Below are 6,964 nucleotides of genomic sequence, written 5' to 3' on the forward strand. Positions count from 1 at the left end.
CCTCTGCCATCAGCATGCGGCGGCCCCGGCCAAAAATAACCCTGGAAGGCGAAGCCGAGAATTGTGGTCTCCTGCCAGAGATGTAACTGGAGGCTGTGGTGGGGGGGGGAGCGGGCAGGGCGCACTTGCTCGGGGGGATCACGCTCTGTCAGCGCTGGAGCCGCCCCCGCCGACCCCCGCGGGCTGCCCGGAGGAGCGCGGCCGGGTGCGCCGGGAGCCGGGGACCCTGCGGTCTCCCCGCGTGGGGAGCACCGCCACGGACTGTGCGGCGTCAGCTGCATGCTGGAGCGAGGGAAGGAGGTGGCACTGCCCGGTTTTGCAGACGAGGAGACAGAGGAACGGGGAATTAAAAAGTGGACTAGTTCTTCCCCTACTAAACCTTCAGCAAGGGGCCATTGCTCAAAAACAGCTTGTGCAGTAAGCAAGCTTACGGGGCAGGGCGGCAGGAGCCCTGAGTGCTGGGGAGGGTCTGATCTGATAGGAAGTCATGTTAGTTTCCATCTAGGCTTACTCCCTGGGTGGCAGAGCAACGGTCTGAGGGTGTTTTCCCTTCGAAAAATTGAAATGTGTTACATACTTCATAGGGATGTGATGAGACTCAGTTCATTGGCACGTGTGTTYGTTCTGCTTAAATTAAATGCAGAGCTGGTAGCACTGACTATTGTAAAGATGCCTGACATTTCCTAGTATAAACTCTGTTTACAGATGCTTATGACTGTCAAACATCAGCTGAAATTTTCCATCCAGATGCTCACTTCACCCTAGGTCTACACAACAACATTTTGCCAGGACAACTCTGCTGGCTGGAGAGCTGGAAAAAAAATAGTCATGCAACCTAGATGTCATTCTTGTACTTACAAAATTCCTAGTATAGATATGCACTTGTGCAGACAACAGGTAATTTCATAGCTCAGTGTGTTCGCCTTCATGGAGGCATTCACTGGGTCTCTGCTGGAAGAATCTGCTCATACTCTGCTCAGGAACATGATGACGTATCATGGCTCAGCAAGACAACATGTTAGCTGAGCTACAAGAGATGACCAGGCAAACATGAGGTAAAATGCTTCTGTCTGTTGCATGGACTAAGTGCTCACCAAGAGTCAGCGAGACTCACCTGATGAATGGTAACTCCCTAAAMCCAGAGTAACTCAGCCATGCTTCTGGGCCCTCTCTCTACAGACCTTTTAGTGGTTCACAGCAGATAAAGTGTGACAGTTTAGGAATTGTCAGCTCATCCATTGGCTGGTGACCACTGTCTCTGTAACAGAACAGTACACAAGGCAAGGCCCAACAGTTTAGTTTAAATAAACTAATCCACTAGGGCAAATCAGGAATTTTAACTCTGTTGAAGGAGCAATCATCTAATGGCAGAGTGCCAGCAGAGATACAGGGAAGCCATAAACTCTTTATTCTCTTTTGCTGGACCCCTTAGATCTTAATTTGCCATGGCCTGTAGCAGAGCTATGTCAGTACAGCCATTATTGCAGGGATCTTTCTGTGTAGGTGAGACCTCACACTGTTCTTTTTGTGACAGGGGCTGATTTAATAGTCAGTCATTTATGAAGAATGGTTGGAAAAGTACATTTTTCCTTAAGGAAAGTCCTATAATTATCTGATTAAGAAATTCTAGTGCTTCCATGTTTTGGGACAACTGTGAAAGTGGGACAATAATACAAATATTTGCAGAGGGTGAAGCATGTGTTTAAACCTGTGAGCTAGCTTTTTCATCTGAAATCAGACAAATAAAAATAACTAAAATAAAAATCTGTCTTTGAGGTATTTGTTAGAAATGCTCATTCTGCAAAAAATAATCACATTTACAGCTTTCTGTAGTGATTCAGAATGCATTTTAAATAGCAAAAAAAAAAAAAAAAAACTGCAGTTACAGAAATGCCATTTCTCTCACATCCTTAATGTAAACAGGGCACAGTTATAGATAAGGTTGTCAGACCTTAAATAATTTTAGACACTGCCAGTAATGAAGCCACATCATATAAGCTGCAATAGTCAAAGCTGAAGTGGAATCAGATAGCTTGTATCTACCACAGCAACAAATCAACAAGGAAACAACAACAAAGGTTGAGAGCATTAGAAACAATGGATGATAAGTTACAGGTGCCAAATAATGGAAAACACAGGACCAAAATACGAAACAAAGTACTAGTCTTCAAAACAGGGAAATGATTGCATGTTTTTTGTGCATAGAGGAAACATATGTAGCATTTGGAAGAAAATAAATCTGTTTGCAAAAGCATACGAACACTGACATTCCTGGAATGGACATATAATAGGAACTATCAGTGACAATTTCTCAGAGGTTTTTGTCTTCACCTGTACATAAACAAGAGTGAAGAATAGAGAAAAAGTGTGTTTTGCGGGCTTTTCATGCATCATCTTGACGTTGGTTCTACTAGGAGTATAATGGGCTGTAAAGAGTACTGCAAATTTTTTAATTCAAATGCAGGCTATGCTTGAGAAATAACTCCAAGCAAAAGTTTGCACAGCCCCTCTTTTACTATGACTCCTCTAGTACTTTTCAAAGCTCAGGTTCCACAAATCCTGCTATTTCTTTGTATAAAAATAATTTACAGCCATCACTGCAGCAGAGAAAAGTGTGAAAAAGTGAATGTAGTAGATCTGGCCATTGTAGTACAAAATCTGAATAAAAGTAACTTTTTTTTTATAAAAGCCTCGGTTCTCAAGTATCTGGATTAGCATTATGCTGATATATTTATCCATGGGAAAGCTCTACAAATTCTCTTTCCTAGCAACAGAAGTCCCACAAGCAGCTCTGTGCTCAGTTGAGCTCTCTGTAAATGGCAAACGTTGCAGTGTATTTGGTAGTTACTACTGTGTATCTCTAACAAAGGAATAATTATTAAAATGTGATGGTATTAAAAGCTTGGAATGCCTTCTTAGAAAACAACAGCTAAATATATTCTAGTATTACCATAGTGTGTTATCAGTGATTTTTAATAGGTAGTTAAAATCAAACTTAATGGAGTGACAGAATGCATGTTATATTTCCTGTTTCCAGATAAAACAATTAGCTTTCTGACCGCCAACTTTTCAAATGCGTCTTGACATATGCTATCCAATTCAGGAGCATTTTCAACATTTACTTTGATTCTTAAAGCGTGTTAATTCCTGAGCCTTAAAATGTTTACCATTACTTATTCGTATTGTGCAATTGACTGAGTCAATGTTACTTACTTTAAGAAACATAATTTTTGTGCTTCTTCAGGTTTCCTCCTCCCACCCCCTCCCACCCCACAAGCATTGTACTGGTGCCTTTTTTTGTCCCTTCATATCCAATTCCTTCATCCACTGGACTGGACACTGGGTTGATATTTGTGTTGACTCATAGGAGAGAAATTGGTCCCACAGCAACAGAAGCCCTCTATAGCCCTACAGTTACTAAAGCTTCTGTAGATCTGGTGATCAAAACTGTCCCCTCTGCAAGATGGCAGAAAATATCAATGGATCTGTTTAAAGGTAGATTATAGAAGCCTAGCCCAGCTCTTATTTGATGCCAGTACACAGGAAATCACTATAGAACAGAAGCTTGTTTCCTGTTAAGGAAAAGTCTTCCTTTGTATCTTCTTCCCAGTGTTGCCTCACCGGCAGAACTTACATCACCGTTAACTAGCCAAGATTTGCCCCTTCAATTGTTTTTGGAAAGAACATAATTCAGGTCTAGTATAGTAGCTGAGTTTTAGCCTGAAACATATTTTTACAATTGTTTCATAGAATATATTTTTGTGATAGAAATGTGAACACTCATTAAGCCATTCTGCATGGTGCCATATTTTACAATTTGCATTCTCATCCTGCCACTCAACTGGATTTTCTAGTTACTCTTATAGTGCAGTTATCATTTGAAGGATGACATACATCTGTATTATTATAAGATGAGGATTGTTAACTTGAGTACTGAAAAAAGCATCTTGAAGAAAAGTCCTAATAATAAAATGCTGATTTATCAAAACCACAACATTCAAAGAAAAAGGCTGATTTCAGTTAATGTATTGTTTTGCAAATAAAAGCAAAAGTAATTTTAAAACCCAATAATTTCCAACTGTGACATTTTCTACATGTGAAAACTTCATTGCTTTTGAGCTGAAATGACTTTGTTTTAAAACATAATACTTAGAAGTTAAAAAAAGGATTTAAAAAGAAAATGAAACTGAAAGATTTTGAAATATCTTGACTGACCTGATCTTTCTTTTTTCTTTTTTAAGTTCACAACTAAAAGTTTTTTTCTGTGATCCCTGATATAAATTGTTTAGAAAAAGCATGGAAAGTGTATTTTTATAGACTTATAAGAAAATTAGTCCCCTGTAGCAGAACTTTACTGAGAGACAGTATGATCTGTTAGATATTACAACTTAGGGGGGTTGTTTTCTAGAAGTTGCTCTTAAGCACCAGAAAAGGCTGTATTTCACCACAGCTGTAAGTCTCTAATTACTATGAAACAGAGCTATTGTTCTAAGGAACATTTTCACACAAACCTACATGCAAATTGATTTACAAAAGCCAAACAGCAAAAGTTTCCTAAAAACTCAATTCTCATAACTGACAACTGATTTAGTGCTGTGTCAGCAACTGATTATGTTGCATAAATCAGGAATGACTTATAAAATTGCCTCTCACTGTACATTAAATGAGGGGAAGGAATAGAAGGAGAGAGAGAGGAAGATCACTAAACATTAACATATCAGAGAAAGCAACTTTTTTATATAGAATATCCCCAAAATTCCAAATACTCGGCTGCAGAAAGTTTATTCCCATAGATTCCTGTATAACTCTGAGAAATCAGGATAAGTATTCCATTAAAAACTTTCAGTTCTCTGGATATCGTAGAGTCACTAGCAATTCTTCATTTCCCACTGCTAGTAACAGATCAGTTCTGTCATTCTTATTTTCAATAAATAATTCCAAAGGAATATGCAGGCAAGCTCATGGAATACAAGGCTATGAGGTGCCRCTTAAGAGTATGAAAACCAGATCCATCTTATGACAGTTCTTGCCAATGTGGAGAATCTGACCATGGACCCAAGCAACTGCCTTTGACCCAGCTCTAGTCCTGCTGCAGTTCAGCAGCTCCACTGCTGGCCTGGTCTGGGCTGCCAGGAGTGGGATGAGCAGGGCAAGCGGCTGACGCTCTTAATTCCCGTATCGCCTTAACAGCAGCTTGGAATGTCACTCACCAGCATGGCGGAGGAAACAAAATACAATACCTGGGAGTCAAAGCAAGCCCCCTCTTCGGTCCTGCAAGAGGATGTGCAAGGCTTCTCCTCTGGGTATATCTCCTCACTAGAAAGAGCACCTTTCTACTTATTTACACAGGTTTCTTAGATCTGTCACCCATTATGCATTCCTTTTAGAGCAGAGGAAATAGAGATGTATTAAAATATTACTCCATGTGCTAGGTTTGCTAAGTGGCTGTGTAGGCTGAGGCAGACAGTGCTGTGCAAAGGCTTTTGCTGGATGTCTGAAATCCAGGATATAAAGGGTTTGCTTCTGCACAAAGTACAGCTTCTCATTAGGCAGCCTGCCTGGATTGGCGCTCAGGGGAACAAGGGATGGAATAAATGCTTCATTGATAATAATGATGTATGATTCAAGTTTTTCCCAGCATTGTTCAGTAACCCCTTTTAACAGCTGCTGTATTCAATCATTCAAATAAAACTGTAAAATGCATACAGTATTTTGGGCATATATTAGCCACCAACATTAGGAGTTAACACATCTGCAGAGGACAACTTCCAGGAGGATATTCAGCATTTTTTGCTTGGGCCCATTCCGGGATTTGTATCTAGATGTAAGATTACTTTTTCCTGTGTGACAATTAAGAAATTCATACCAGGAAGTTCAGGATAGGATGCTGAACCACTGGCACATGCAATGCCTGTGGTTTAATTAAGCACAGATTGGGAAGTCACATGACACAAGTGTGAAAACAGAGATGAATGGGGTTGAGGAAGGGCTAGGGGCAGGAAAGACCTGTGCAGTATTGTTGTCTCTTTTTCTCTCATGGGAGGGAGAAGGCAGCTGGAGAGGACACTGTGCAGTAGGTTCCCTCCTGTTATCCCATAAATCTACCTCAATGCTGTTAGTGCTCAGAATGGATATAGCACAGATGCAATCCAAAATCCCAAAAACGCCTGAGGTGGATCCTATGCAAGTTATTTACAATATCTGGAAATGTATTTAAGCCCTCTAAAATATTAATATTCTCAAATACTAGCACTTTTTAGTTAACTAATTAAATTCCATATTTAGGAACTGACAGATTATCAGAATCCAACACAAGTCCTGCCCCTATGTATTCCTGTAGGAATTTGTCTTTTCACTCTGGAAGTGTTGAATATGGAGAGATGCTTCACACCCTTAATCTGACAACTGTCAAGAGATTCATAATTTTTTTCTAACTGCAAATGAGTAAGTTAGCTAAACCTATTGCATGTAAAATCACCTGTGAAATCTCCACTGTCTTGCTACACTACRTGACAGAGATATGTTCTGTTTAAGAACCTGTTTGTGCTGCCAAGTAAGCAACATGTCACCAAGTCCTGATTTAGCAAGAGCTTACTCCATATATACTGTGGAAGTCTTCCACTTCCATTTATGGCTATTTACCATTTATTTCATGAGTAAAGAGTGGAAAGCTTTATTCATATGACTGGCATTCTGGCATGTGATGTGCAAAGAACAAAAAATCTGCAAACAAATTGTACTGCAAAAGAACTGGAGACTTCAAGTCTTATTTTCAGAGGTGCAAGAAGCAGCCACTACAACTGCAGCCAATGAGAGTGACACAAGCCTAGGCCCTCCAGGCTGTTCTGCTAAGATGATATCATGTTCTATAACCATGAGAAAATGTGCTTTACAGGTAGTGCCAACCAAATGGCCTCTCCCACTGGCACCCTTCAAAATCTTGACAGATAAATTACTTCATCAT

Source organism: Apteryx rowi, unplaced genomic scaffold (assembly GCF_003343035.1).
Source record: "Apteryx rowi isolate R43461 unplaced genomic scaffold, aptRow1 scaffold_163, whole genome shotgun sequence".
NCBI classification, from domain to species: domain Eukaryota; kingdom Metazoa; phylum Chordata; class Aves; order Apterygiformes; family Apterygidae; genus Apteryx; species Apteryx rowi.